Source organism: Hydractinia symbiolongicarpus, chromosome 8 (genome assembly GCF_029227915.1).
Source record: "Hydractinia symbiolongicarpus strain clone_291-10 chromosome 8, HSymV2.1, whole genome shotgun sequence".
NCBI lineage: Eukaryota > Metazoa > Cnidaria > Hydrozoa > Anthoathecata > Hydractiniidae > Hydractinia > Hydractinia symbiolongicarpus.
This window is the reverse complement of record NC_079882.1, coordinates 16,210,926-16,226,545: the sequence shown is the minus strand read 5'-3', so window position 1 is coordinate 16,226,545 and position 15,620 is coordinate 16,210,926. Positions and strand designations below refer to the sequence as shown.

The window sequence follows — 15,620 nt, the reverse complement described above, 5'->3', positions numbered from 1 at the left end:
GAAGGTGAATGAACTCATTAAAAATGTTTAACGTCCATTCTAAAATAACCTTTAAAACCTTGTGAATCTTCTTCTTTTAGCTCTTTAAACAAATTATGACAATTTCCATCAATTTGTCAGCGAAGCAAACATCTTGTCCAAATAGAGCGCCTTCATGCAAAATTGTTTCATAAACTAGCACCCTTGCAACACGAGTAAAAAAATCATGTGCTTGAAGCAAAAATTTTTTTGTTGCAATTGCAAGAAAAATGTTTCCGTGTCCCCAAATCGTAAATCAAAGTACAGAAATAATGAACATAGTGAAGCTGATAATAGTGATTTTGACACTGCCATTGGTGTAAACATTGGTGTAAACATTGATATCACTGATTTTCAAACTGATGTAAGTTTATATAAATATATGAAATTTATGTTTTTCACTCTAAACAAAAATATTTATACTTTACCTACTTACCTAGCCTTTTTTAACCTTTTCAAATAATTTATTCCAAAATTTATATTTCTTTATTTTTTAGAGTTGTAATCACCACCTACATCTGTGAGTGACTTGGATGGAAACATCAACAATGAAAATGCTCACAATAATAGTGTAGGTTTTATATATTTTCGTACATGTACCAAAACAAAAAACCTAAGTGCATTAGGTTTTTTCAGTATGCTTTTCAATTTTGTATAATTTTTTATGGTTTTAGATTCTGCTATCACCATCTGAAAATAGTGATTTGAATGGATACATGAATTTGAATCTCAAAAGATTTTTATCTCAAAATATTACTTTTTTTTCAAGGGAATTTTCTTTTCAATATTTTACTGTATTTTTTATTGTTTTGTGATGCCGAATCAGACACTGTGAATATTAATGATAGTGATGGTTTTGAAAATAAGGCTAGTTTCATTTTTTTTAATATTATTTTTTTTTTTAACTATGACTTATTAGATATTTGTTGGAAGTTGTGTACAATCTGTTTTTAACTGTATTAATTCAATTTTCCAATTCAGTTTTTATTATTTTTTCCTGGTTCCATTTGCATCATTCAAGCATACACACTGTTCTAATATTTCTCATGTATTTTTTATAGAGTTCTACCAAGGCAGTTTTAAGTAGCACAACTATGTGAAAATCATTCTTCAAACACCTCAGCCTAAGATGTTATAATGGATAACCATCGCCACCGAAAGGTGTCACAAAAAAATGGCTTATTCATGGTAGATCTTCTGCGATACAGTTTTGAAGACAATACAGCTGACGACAATGGTGCATATATTCACGAAGGGTCACCAACGAATCATGTTTATTTTGACGGAGATAATACATTCAAGGCAAGATGTTCTAATGAAGGAAAATGGTTGGTGAAAAAAAAGAAAGGAAAGATTTTTTGATTTTGAGGTCCACCCAAAAGATGTATTTACTATTAATCGAATTTATAGACGACATAAAACAGTTTCACAAACATCATGTGTCTTGTTGAGCATGAACTAAACAACAATTTCCTACAGTATTCAATTGTTTCAAGTCAATGGGATGGACAAGAATCTAAAGATTTTTCTAGGCCTTGCCATGGGAATTTAAAATCTGCCAATTCATTAACTCAACCATACATACATACTGCTCCTTTTAAGTTAGAAACACTGAAAAAACTAATACAAATTAGGAAACGACCAGCTACAATATACAAAGCTGCTATTCAAGAACGTGGTGGACCATTTCAATGTTCATCACAAAGTGAAGAACCAAAACTAGAAATTAAAAAAAAGGTTGCGAAGCATTACGCAAAGTTGCAAGCAAAATTGAAACTAGCCAATAGTTGTCCCTAGTGTCTTTCTTTCTCTTTGATATAATGCGGCGAGGAGAAATTTAGATCGCGCGAAACTAAACAGAATTTCCACAGAATTATAAAATTAAATATTAATAATAATCACAATATTGTCACTGTTGGCCGACGTAAATTCATTCTGAAAGAAATGCAATACATCGAGTTGTACAATCCGTAGTGGTTGAAAATGTCACAAATTAAGGGGATGCGCGTCGTAAGGTACACTCTTTCAACCGGAAAATAACACTCGGAGTGCACATAATAATAGACTTTCGCGTTAACGACTTCGGAGATGAGAATATTTTCTAGTGGGTTTCTAGTGGGGGGGGGGGTACAGAAGACAGGGGGTAGGGGGGTACAAAGCCTATTTATTGGCATTTTTAGATAACTTTTATTGCAGCTACTCGGTCTAAACTTATTTGTTCTATTAGACAAAAAAATAACCTACCTTTCGTGAAAAAGTATCAGTCATATTTCCTTACGCTGATTTTATATGATTTTTTTTCTATCGAAATTTTGAGAATCTCAATAATTCTCTTGGTATACTTCGCGTAGCAAACGTGCTCCACAATTTCGCTTCGCTCGCGAAGCTCAATTGCTTCGCAAAAAATTTTTTTTTTAAATTAAATAAAACAAGTGTGTTACAGAATATATTCTGAGAATTGTTGTTATTTTGTGCTTGGATCTGTAATAAATGTCTTTCAATTTTACATCCAAAAAACAACAAAAATAAATGATGAACAGCCGAAGAATGTAGATGATATAAACAGTATCATATCCGTCATGCAAGATGAGCAAAATGAAAATGTATTTGTTCGATTCATCACTTCACAACATTATACCATACCATGTTTTACAGAGTGACAACTGACAAACATTTCAAAGTTTTGTATGGCTGATGATAGTATTTAGTTAATAGATACAACATTGTTAAATAATGATCTTGCTCATCCATGGATATTTGGTCCAATAATTCTGCACATGTCAAAAAAAGAAGATGTGTTCAGACGTTTATCATTAGAGATGATTGCTGTGAAACCCAAGTTACAACAATTGAATTTCTTAGGAACTGATATGGAAAGGGCTATCTATATCTCGGATTCAAATCAGTTATGCCAAATTTACGCAATCTTCTCTGTGTTAAGCATATGGCAGACAGAGACAAGAAAAAGCTGTCTAAACTAAACACAAAAAGACCTAAGGTAACACTTGCTGATCTATGGAACAACAGAGTGGTTCACAAGACAACTGGGTCTTGCTTCAGCCTCAGGGGGAGTTATGTTTGAAAGTTTGCTGAAATTTCTGAAAGATAAGTGTCATGATCTTGCTCCTGGGTTTCATGCCTGGTTTAACTGCAAAAGAAAGTCACAATTTTTAAAAAGTGTGATAGAGAGTGCAAGGTTCAGGTGTTGAGGGACTATTCTATACCAACAACCCTTTCTAATCCTTGCACAGTATATTAAAAGAGAACAGAAAATAAGAAAACGTCTTTGAAAAATCTTGTGGAGATCATTAAGAAATTGATTTGTTGCCAAGAAACTGAAGAAATAAGAGCAGTATACAAAGCAGGGAATTACAGACTCAGCGAAAAGTACAGGCATTTCAAGGTATAATACTCATTATATAATTAAATGCATGAATATTAAATGATTAGTAACTGACTTTAGCATGTTCTGTTCACATTGCTATTAGAGAATAAGTTTCGAACGTAAAAAATGATGGATGTTTTTTTTGTTTTACATTTTTAGGAATAGAATGAAAATATGTGTATGTTATGTGATATATACTCAGGGCATCTCACTCAATGTACAAATTTCCATTCATAGGTTGATCCAGTCACTTGGCACAAATGGAGCTAAAGTACTCGTAAACGGCACATAGAATCCTTAATAAAAAATTCCTGAGATGTGGATCTTGTCTATACAGCCTGATTGGCTTTTTTTTTCCCACACTTGCTGGTTTCTTCTTCTTCAAGGAATCACTGGGTTGTGAAACAAACTTCATAGAATCCTTCTATGTGCCGTTTTCTTATTTGTACCAACGGAAAAATGGTAATCTTTTTTATATTCAGATGTGCATCGCGTGATTGTTTTGTCAAAATAAAAAAGATGACTACAAACCACTGGAGTGCACAAATTCACAGATAAAAACGGTACACGCCACAAGAAGGAGGGATTGCTTTATTTGCATTTTTGGAGAGCTGTTTGAAGTCATCCATATATCCAGGCAACCCTGATGGATGATCTCCCTTACACACACTAAAGTTCGTCTTTTGCTACAGTTCTTTGCTGAATGCGCTAAGCTTGATGGTTAATAACATGAGAAGCAAAGTGTACTTTTAAATAGGAACCTTCTTCTTTCATCTACTGTTTTTCTTAGATATATAACACAATCATCAAGGTTATGATCCAGTAAACATAATGGACAAGTACTTTTATTCGTTGAAAAAAGAAATACCTTATTTTCTTTCTTACATATGTTCTCACTGTTGATGTCTGTGTCTATGTTTGCCTCCCTCGAATAGACTGGGTCACAAATGAGATCAACTTCTTGTTGTAGCAACTGCATAAAATTTTTAATTTTGCTTTTGCACCAGTAGCCTTTATCACTGGTAGAGCCTGTCTGTTCCATCTGTCTTGCAAGTAGATAGGTATAACTTTGAATGCAAGATCTGAATCAAGTATGAACTATCATACGAATTATTGCCACTGTAAGTTATTGTAGCCTTAAACTTTACAAGAAGGTGTAGAATCTGCTAAGACTTAATGAGTTGTTCTTTCTGCTAGTAGTGATTTGGCTTGTATATAGCAAACGTTTATAGGCAAGTAGATACAACTACTGACCAAGTCTTATGGTTAATCTGATAAGTATTTTAACAGTCTTAGTCTGCCTCTTTCATCTTGTATTTTAGTCTCAACAGCCTCAACAAGGGTTGTAATGAAAAACATATACTTTAATGAATCACCAGTAAAGATATCCAACTCTACATCTGGAGCTTGCAAACGACTTACTAAATCCGTCAGCTGATCAACTTGCCCACACATATTGTTTTATTTCCCTTCTTGAAATAACTCTACTTTTTCACTTCTGTTGCCTTGTGGTATTTGCTGGCTAAATTGATCCCAGTGTTCTAAACAATCTTGTTGTTGGTTGATGCTTCGAACATAATCACTAACTGTTTTCATCTTACCTACTGGAATGTCAGGTAATCCAATTTTTTCAACTTCTGTTTCTTCTAATTTCGTTTCTTCTGAGTATATCTTCAACTTAGCAGATGCTTTTGCCATGTCAAGCTGAACTTGTACTTGCTTCTTTGTTAGTTCTGCCTCTTGCTGTTTCTGTAAAAAGCCAGCTTCAATTTGTATCTCAGCAATCCTAGCCTTTTCTTCTTTCACTTTAAGCTCAATGGATCTTTTAGTTGATGATGATCTCATACTGGCGCGAGAACTTGGGAGCGCCCACAAGATGTTCTTCTTCCATATAACTATACACTCTCCTCGAAGGGCATTTATTTTTCTGTCAACCTCATCAACAGACCTACCATCAGAAACTCTACCTTCCTGGTTCATCAGTATCAAACATTTTGCATGGGTACTCATAAAATTCTTAAAGAGCTTATTTAGAAAATTAAACTTATCCATAAAAAAATTCGTTATCTCCATTTGACCTCACAAGTGCTTCTAACTCACTTATCTAGAGTCTAATAGACTTTTTCTGGCTTTTTCTCTTTTCCCGGAGTAGGCCAATCTCATACTGTCTACCCTTTTCGGTTAACTTTTGAGATCTTTTCGGAGTGAGGACTTCATAGACATGCTTGCACATGTCTCTGTTGTCTGGCTAAATAGTGGTTTACTATTAGTGTCGCAGGCACAAACAAGTGGACACTATTTGCTTGGTTCAAACGGAAATGAACTAATTCAACATGCGATAGATAAAAATATAAAAAGAGCAAATAATAAAAAGAAAGCAAACAAGCACGTATGCACAAAAACCTCCATCTTCCAGAAACAAGACTAAACAAAGAGCCCATATACCCAGCACAACAAACAAGATGGGAATCAAGTGGGACATTGTGAGACTAAAAATAAACATATATTAATAGAAACATATAGAAACAAAACATCTTACTAAACCACTTTGACTAAACCACCACCAAACAACATTTTACACAAGCAGCTATACACAAGTACTAAGTAACAATACACACATGAATGCACTATTTGCTAAAAATGTAAAGCGCAACAAACTAATCATATAAAAAACAAAAGAACTTTACAAGTAACACAATGGGCCTTTACCAGCAAAGGAACAGAGGAACAAGTCAGCAATAACATTACATTAAAATGCCAACATGTACTCAGGCTACTTAAGGCCAGTCCTTTTTAATTCGAGAGTCATTTTCAATATCTCAAGTTATAAAGAATCTGGCATAATTTATTGGCCACCATATCATTATATGAATAGTAAAACGCAAAATTCAATTTTTCCGAGACATTTTGATGATGTCATATGCCAAAAACGCACTTTTGCTGCGCTTTTCTTCAAGCGATTTTCCGCGTCCTTGAACAACTATAATTTTTGGTCTATTTACAGGATAACCCTGCTGTAAGTTTATATAAATCGCCAAAATGTCAAAAGCGCGCATTCTAGTAAATCTAAAGCTATTTTTTGAAATTGACTACGTCATATCTTCGCGAGAGGTAAATAGTTCAATTTGATACAGAGTATTCGAAAGACACTTCATGCCAAGACTTGTGTTTATGCTACTTCCGGCGAAATTAAAGACCCTTTAATGGTGCAGAAAACCCCTTAAAAAAACTGCGGGTAAAACAGGTTTATGACATCAAAATTTTTCACAAAAGTTGAATTCTGCGTTTTACTATTCATATAATGATATGGTGGCCAATAAATTATGCCACAATCTTTATAACTTAAATTATTGAAAAAGGCCCTGAAATAAAAAAGGACTGGCCTTAAGTAGCCTGAGTAACATAAAGTTAGTGATGGGTAACATTTAACATAAAACTTAAAGCTAGGAACATACAATGGAAATAAAACTACACACAGACTACAAAATAAACATAATTTTCAGTGATGCCTGGAGGCTGGCATTGCTGTGCCTCTGCAGCAGCAACATATATAGATGGTTTCTCCTATGCAAAGCGCTTTTAGATGAGGAAGAAAAAGGATTAATCCATTGGTATCAAGTTTTACTATAGCTATAGTATATAGTTTTCTTTTCAAAGTTATCCTTTTGTATATACTGTTCTGGCAAAAATATTATTGTAGTCGTAATCCCTGTTTTGTTTTGTAACGTAAGCCTAGCCTTTTGGGTGAATGTCTCATTTGATTATTGCAATTTGTGTAGATATATGAACAGAAGTCAAATTTTGTGTAACATTCTCCTCCCGAGAGCACTTTGGGATATCAAATTTCAAACTGCCAAAAACATGTTTGACGTCCCGCTCCTATACTGGACCTCGGTGATCTGGTCTGATATCTTCAGGCTTTCAATGTTTGTGTGATACACCCAACTGGAAAAGGTGCTAGGAAGGAGGTTGTGATACATCCAAAGTCATAGTCATGAATCGTTTTTTTTGTGTTCACATATACAGCACTGGTGTGCAGTACTGTACCGACCCTAACTTTCACGATAAAAAAAAAATAATAAAAATATCAATAAACAAACATTTTCTTATCCCATCTAGTAAAAAAAAAAGATTATGAATGTCGTAACACCCTCCTTCGTTATGATTAATATATGTTTAAAATTAAGCTGCTTGCTAAAATCTTAAATTTCATAGTCGATATCATTTAGGAAAAATAATTAATATCATTAAATCTTTTTCAATGATATTAGAAAAATAATTAAAACAACATAAAATACGAATGTCGTAACACCCTCCTCCGTTATGAAAAAAATAAATAATTTTAATGTTGTGAAAGACTTTAAATATTGTCAACTAAACTATAGTCAGTGAAACTTTTTTGCACTTAAATATTCATTTTCTTATAAGACTGTGCAAAAAACATTAAAAGAACACTTAACTTTTTTATTAAAATAAATTTTGTGTTTTATTATTTTAAATGGGAATATAAAAACTTGTTGTATAAATTTCGAAAAAGCCTAAGTATAATCTGCTGTATATCTTTCAAAACAACACAGGCATATTCTGTATAACTTTCGAAACAGCACAAGAATAATTCTTGCTGCACAGCATTCAAAACAACACAAAAAAAACTTGCTGCATAACTTTTGAAAACAAGTTTTTTATCTTTTCACCTTATAGTTACATTTTTTTAGTGAGACAAATTATTATTATATTTCCTTCGTAACTAAAAAATATAAACTGCGTGCGTTATGCAAAAATACATAGAAAGCGGTTGTTGTAACACCCTCCTCCATTGTTATTTTTTATTATTATTTTTGTTGTTGTTGTTCCGACCATACATTCTTATTTTTCCATGAACTTTCATTAAATCGGACATTCGCTAATTGAACATTCGCTAATAAAAGCAAAACATACATAGAAAAATATTCTTGTCATAACACCCTCCTCCGTTGTTGATGTTTATTTTTTTGTTGTTCCGACCATTTATATATACATTCTTGATAAAATTATTTTTATTTCGCTGACCGACAGACCATAAACTACAATCTACTTCGCGTGTAGACCAAGTAATTAAGTTGGAGTCACCTGATTTCTAAAATCCAATTTCTAATAAAAATACAAGATGCAAAAGAATTTTTAAATGTAAAAAAACAAAGACACAAGATTAGCTATACACATCTATTGTTTAATATATTTAATGTTATTCAAGATCCATCATGCATCACGATTAATAGTGACGATCGCGATAGCATCATTATTTTTTTATGGGATGGTCACGATAGGATCGCGGATCGTTGATGTCGCGCATGTTAGGTGTCCTGATTCCAGTACTGTATATATAAAGTAGCCTCTTGCCACACAGTAAAGTTAAGTGGCCGATGTAAATCATTGTTCCATCCAGGGCAAACTTCCTGTTCAATTTAATCGTAGGTCACTGAGTGATTCTAGTTCATTCTGAGTGGTTTTGGTTCATTCTGGATGGTTCTGGGTCATTCTGGATGGTTCTGAGTCAATCCCCCTTTCATCAATACCGCTCCTATTCCAAAATGCCTTACTCTGCTAACCAGGTTGTTCAGAAAAAAGTATGCTATTAATGCTATGCTAGGGCCCACAGTTGCATAAGACATGCCCTTTGCCTTGTATAGTTTAAAAGTGGCATTGCCTTAACTCTTCTAATATAAATAGATAGTAAATAGTATATATGAAAAAAACTGACCTGGCTACATGCAATGCTTCTTCTGATGAAATATCCAAAGCTTTTCATCTGATCCTCCTTATCCTTAATTGCTGTAGTTCCCAATAAAAACACAAACTTGGAGTAGAAAATTTATTTCAATTTTGTAAGAATAAACTGAGGATAACTTGGCGGAATCGGGTGAGGATGCTAGGTTGAAGAGAAGATATTGTCTCAAGCTCACGTGCGTGTTCCCAATAAATTCGCTCTTCTCCACTACATCCGGAGCTCTTCTCCTAGTAGTGTTTTCTGGCTTAACTAATCTCTCAATCACGTCCGGAGCTACTCTCCTGTGATTCCATTTCCTTTATCATACCTCACAAGAACCTACTCTTTATGAGCTCTAGCTTCTTTTGCATTTCACACCTGTTATTACCTCTTGGTGCCCCACCTCTGACTGTCAGCGCCGCATCCCCCTGCTGCTATTTCCCCAGTCACCTGTCCTGTTCGCGTGGTGCACCGTTGTTCATCTCCTCGCACCTGTACTTAATTCACCATACTCTTCCAGGGGTACACGCACATCTCTACACTTTGTGGCTGCCCAGGGCACCCCAGCACCTCCAAATTCCCCAAATGAAAATTCATTATCTATGAGGCAATATTTTTGACAAGAACTACGACGAGATAATTCAACATGCCATAACAGGCTTAACAAATAGACATGAAAAAGAAAACTACATAGTTATTGCTAATACTGGTGAGAAGCTAAATCAGAGTAACTCTCTCCTATTTATAGGGCCCCTGGATGGTTGATTGGCTAACTTAGAACCTCCTAATATGGACTGACTATACCCAAACCTTTAGTCCCCTACTCAAAAGTATTAACAACAAGAAAGTTGCTTCAAGTTATGACACATAGCTTTGATTTGGTTAATTGAGACAAAGATGCCTTGGGTGAGCAAGACAACCTTGTGTACCCTTAATGATTCATTTGCATAGCAACTATCAAGTATTGGGAACTGCAATTAACGTGAGCTAAACTGTGTTTAGCTCCATTATAGATAGAAGGATGATGACTAGATAGATAGATTTGGCTTTGCAACTGCTGCTTGAGATTATTGCCTTAAGTAGTAGAAACTTGTAGCTAGGTATCTAAGAATGTCTTAAATCTTAAAAGTCCTTGTCTTTCAAACCTAACTGTAAGCTTAAGGTACATCTGAAGAACTTGTGCAGTGTGAGGTGTGAGTTTTATATGCAGTCATTAATAATCAGGCCCTGAAAACGGTCCAGTTCCTTTGCAGGCAAGTGAGACTAATATTCCTGGCACCCTTCACGATTGGGTCTATAGGTAAAAACCAACTCCCATAGTGCAAGGCTCCACCAGAAATCCTCAATGACTAAGATAAACCCAATGTATAATAAACACAACTGCTAAAGATCTGTACTTCTGTCACCACAATTAACACGAGCAAAACTCGTAGTTTAGCTCCATAAAATTGAAAAAAAAAAAAGAATTAAAAACAAAAATTAAAACGTTAAATTAAATCTCCATTAGAATTTCCCAAATACATTGGAGATGGAAGTCTTAAAAGAAAGCAGACTTTCATTACAGGTCACTTGGTCTGGAAGATTAATCCACTCTTTTGCTGGTCTAAACGGGAAGGCTCTTTGACAAATTCTGTGTTGACCAAGGGAAAAGTGAACCTGTTTTTAGAAGCTCTTCTTGTTTCGTGATTGTGAAAACTAACATGGCAGCATTTTTGATGACTATATAAATTATTCAATGAATATTCCCTCTCTTTCCTAAAAAAGTATGTACGCTTTTGCTAAAAGTAATTTTAGAATTTACAGAATAATTGCGCATCTACATTTTGTATAAAATGCGGAATTTACTATTTTCTTGCTAATTTGCGCAAATCTTATAATACTCGCAAATACATTTATACTGCGCTAAATACACGCAAAAATTTAAATAAAAATTTAATTTTTAATTTTTTGGAAAAAAATGATTTCGCAGGCAGGCCATGTGGCCTAGGCCATGGCCTTTCCTAGAACCTCCTTTGCCATGCCAAGGAGCAGTTAGTTGAAATATGACATGACAGTGCAAACCTTTTAATTAAAAGGTTTTTGATGTAAGGTGTTAAACAAGATGCAATACAGTACCGCTTGAATGTAACTTTACATGTTTTACGACCTCATGTAACGATCTTATGTCCACATAAAGACTGTTCATTTATTTTTTGTTTATACACAAACTTAATTGCTTTCTATTGTTATCATTGTGCGTGTCACATGTAACACATTGTTTAAAAGAACGAACATAACATGTTAAAAGCATTTCTATCGGCATTTTTCGTTCTTAAATTTTAAAACATAATCTAACGTGCGCGAGTCATAACAATAAGATTTGATGAATCCTTTTGTTGTCACATGTAGCATGCATGTTATTGTTTAAAAGTGTTAAAGATCACGAAGGCTATTGAAATATATTATTTTAGAAAAAAGAACGAACACTTAATATTTAAAAAAAACTAATGTTGTTACTTTTTAAAACTTTTAGTAATAATTCTTTATCATCGAAGCATATTTTTTAACATGCAAAACTTTTAAAAGTTCTCCTTATAAAAAGCAACGTTTAACAGCGCAAACGGAAAAACCCTACTTTCAGGACTTTCCCCTTTACGATAAGATTTTGAAAACAAATTAAATTTCAATACCAAAGAAAGAAAAATCTAAAAATCTAACTTTTGACGTTCTTGACAGATCTAATTGTGAGAACATTTTGTTTTACGATGCGATCTAAAAAAGCTTTTCTATCGCCGTTTTTCCTTCTTAAATTTTTAAAACGCGATCTAAAAAAGCGTTTCTATCGTCGCTTTTTCGTTTTCAAACTTTTAAAATGGGATCTTAAAAATCTTTTCTATCAGCGTTCTTTGTTTTTAATCTTTTAAAATGCGATCTAAAAAAGCTTTTCTATCGCCGTTTTTTCGTTTTTAAACTTTCAAAATGCGATTTAAAAAAGCTTTTCTATCGCCGTTTTTCGTTTTTAAACTTTTAAAATGCGATCTAAAAAAGCTTTTCTATCGCCGTTTTTCGTTTTCAAACTTTTAAAATGGGATCTTAAAAATCTTTTCTATCAGCGTTTTTCGTTTTTAAACTTTTAAAATGCGATCTAAAAAAGCTTTTCTATCGCCGTTTTTCGTTTTTAAACTTTTAAAATGCGATCTAAAAAAGCTTTTCTAACGCCGTTTTTCGTTTTCAAACTTTTAAAATGGGATCTTAAAAATCTTTTCTATCAGCGTTTTTCGTTTTTAAACTTTTAAAATGCGATCTAAAAAGCTTTTCTATCACCGTTTTTTCGTTTTTAAACTTTTAAAATGCGATCTAAAAAACCTTTTCTATCGCCGTTTTTCAATCTTAAACTTTTAAAATGTGTTCTTAAAATCTTTTCTATCGCCGTTTTTCATTTTTAAACTTTTAAAACGCGATCTAAAAAAGCTTTTATTTTTAAAGTTTTAAGTAAAATTAGTAAAAACAATAAACCTTTGTTAAATTTTATTTTCGTTCGTGGATCTCTTGACGACTGTAGCAATTAAATACAACAATGGGACACACACAGTTCACATGAGCTAATTAAATTTCGCGCACAAGACATGAACTCTATTGTTTTCAACATGCAAAAATAGCTCATGTATTTAACAATAGGTTAACAATAACAACGAAAGTTCTAAGGCTACCGAAAGCTCATGCGAAGGTGATAACTATCGCGTACATGTAAAGTTACATTCGAGTGGTACTGTACACCTTTTCACACTTTAAGTTGTTCGCTCATTTTCTGTATATATTTAAAACGGAAGTAAACAGTGATTTTAATTAAAGATACATGATCCTAGGTTAAGTAAAGCTAGCCGTACCTAACAGCCGCACCTTAGCCGTACCTTAGCCGTACCTTAGCCGTACTTAAGAAAATTCGTAATTAGCAGCTCTGTGTAAGACCACTTGCTTCTAAGCTTAAAATTAGTAGTTAATGTATATCAAAGTTAAATTGTCTAGCTTTTATTTCGTCTTTTAGGTGAATATCTATGCCGATAAAAATGATGCAAAATGGAGCACTCCATCGTCGAGCCCCAGTAACCCCCAGGGAATCCTCAATGATGAAATACCGATAATAATATATCTTACATGTATTATAATTTTTATAAAATGATTTTAATACAAATACAAAAGAGATTTTTAAAATTGAATGTATGAAAAACATTAGTAAAGTAAGATTGAACATTATTACGCTGCGGACAATATTAGAGCTAGCGCTAAAAGTGACTACAGCTGGCTAAATTTAAATACGGTTGCCAAAATAAGGTACGTCACACAATTTTTGAACACGTTTCTAGATAATATTAAGGTACGGCTGGGTCTTATCATATAAGAAACAATTTCAAATGCTAAAAACGTTCAATAAAAACGAAAATATGTTAGGTACGGCTAGCCAAAATAAGTGTGACTCTTAACCCAATTGCCAAACAATTCAAAAAAATACTGGGTAAGAACTTGGCCAGGGCTTCCTTCCTTGACGCTGCTAATGACATTCTCTCCATATTACTTCGATATTGTCGACTTCTGATGATAGTGGCGATGATTTTATCGAAGGTTTCATCATTGACTGTTGCACAACAGTTGTTTCTTATATGATAGGTCCCAGCCGTACCTTAATATTGTCCAGCCGTACCTTATTTTGGTTAGCCGTACCTAACTTAATTTTGTTTTTATTGAACGTTTTTAGCTTTTGAAGTTGTTTCTTATATGATAGGACCTAGCCGTACCTTAATATTTTCCAGCCGTACCTTATTTTAGCTAGCCGTACCTAACCTTATTTCGTTTTTATGGAACAATTTTAGCATTTGAAGATGTTTCTTATACGATAGGACCTAGCCATACCTTAATATGGTCCAGCCGTACCTTATTTTAGCTAGCCGTACCTAACCTAATTTCGTTTTTATGGAACATATTTTAGCATTTGAAGATGTTTCTTATACGATAGGACCTAGCCATACCTTAATATGGTCCAGCCGTACCTTATTTTAGCTAGCCGTACCTAACCTAATTTCGTTTTTATGGAACATATTTTAGCATTTGAAGATGTTTCTTATACGATAGGACCTAGCCATACCTTAATATGGTCCAGCCATACCTTATTTTAGCTAGCCGTACTTAACTTAATTTCGTTTTTATTGTACATATTTTAGCCTTTAAAGTTGTTTTTTATATGATAGGACCCAACCGTAAAATATATGTTGTCTTATAATTTTCATATTTTTCCTCTCTTTTCCTTACCTATCCCCTTTATTTTTACTTTACTTGATAAGTCGCATTAAAGTTCTCGGCTCGTACTAACCACCTTTTTATTGCCAGCCGTACTTAATTTGTCGATTTGGGAATCACCTTCCCGCGCTCTCCCCCGTTTGGTTTCTATAAGAGCAAGATGTTTCGTTAACATTTTTCGTATTTTGCGGGTTCATTGGCGATTGAGAAACAGAAATTCAGTGACACAACAAATTTACCACTACGATTAGCTCAGTTTTTTCCATTAAAATACATTACCTCACCTTAAAAAGAAAAGTGTAGTTACGTACGGCTAAGGTACGGCTTAGGTACGGCTGTTAGGTACGGCTAGCTTTACCTAAGCATGATCCTATACTTTTTCTTGATCAGTGTTTATAGATCTATACAATGAAGGCATTAGCTAGATATGAAACATTTTTAGGGTGTTTTTTGCAGGTCTTTCCGCTGACATCAGCAAAATTTTTAAACCCTTATTATCTCCTCGGGCGTTCATCGAAAACATATGAGAAAACCTCTTATTGCAGACAACGAATAAACTAATTTTGCCAACATCTAAAAACCTATTTTTCCATTTTTTTTTTTTTTGCCTAAGTGGATTTTTCCACGGGCCTTAGCGACTAGTATATATATAAAGATTTTTCTATTTATGTCATTAATGTTCTCCTCCCTTGCATTTTTTGATCAAATATTACCCCAGCCAGAGCCAGGGTTGTTAACTATTCCACTTCAGGGTGTCAATAAATTGAAATGGGCTGAAATAACCCCTGCGAGAAACCCATACTCACGTATTGTCTTTCTTTCTTTCCTTTGCAGGATCATTGTGTTGTTCTTTTCCTTTTTCCTTGTTTTGGATGTTCCAACCCGTGTTGTCCTCTGCACCATTTCGGGTAATATTTAGGGCGAGTCTCCACGGGAGGTTTTTTACGACGATCGTCATAAATACTCGAAATTGGTCGCGATTTTCGTCATGACGAAAAGTTGAATTAGCTTCTACTTTTCGTCACAACATTCGTCGCGAATATCGTCCAGTGGAGATTCGACTTAAAGCAAATTTTGGTCGCTCTCCAGTCTCTGACAATCCGGGTGGGCATAAATCTCCATACCTTATCGCCGGGGGGGGGGGGGGGGAGTGACTAACTTTTTTGCAAGTGACTTTTAATTTTTTCCCAAAATTTCCCC

The 15,620-nt window shown here is 34.1% G+C and overlaps 1 protein-coding gene and 1 long non-coding RNA gene across 3 annotated transcripts in view; one reads left to right on the top strand and one right to left on the bottom strand.

Moving 5' to 3' along the window:
• Nucleotides 1–15,367, bottom strand: part of LOC130654847 (ELKS/Rab6-interacting/CAST family member 1-like) — a 76,881-nt gene extending 61,514 nt beyond the window's left edge. The window contains exon 1 of one of the 2 annotated variants that reach the window (XM_057457490.1): nt 15,227–15,367. The gene's annotated coding sequence lies outside the window, so the exon portion shown is untranslated. The remainder of the gene's footprint in view (nt 1–15,226) is intronic. The other variant, XM_057457489.1, reaches the window with a different exon arrangement.
• Nucleotides 13,035–13,340, top strand: LOC130654848 (uncharacterized). Its single transcript, XR_008984507.1, has 2 exons — nt 13,035–13,090; nt 13,174–13,340. It is a non-coding gene; the product is annotated as an uncharacterized LOC130654848 (long non-coding RNA).
• Nucleotides 15,368–15,620: the final 253 nt, after the last annotated feature.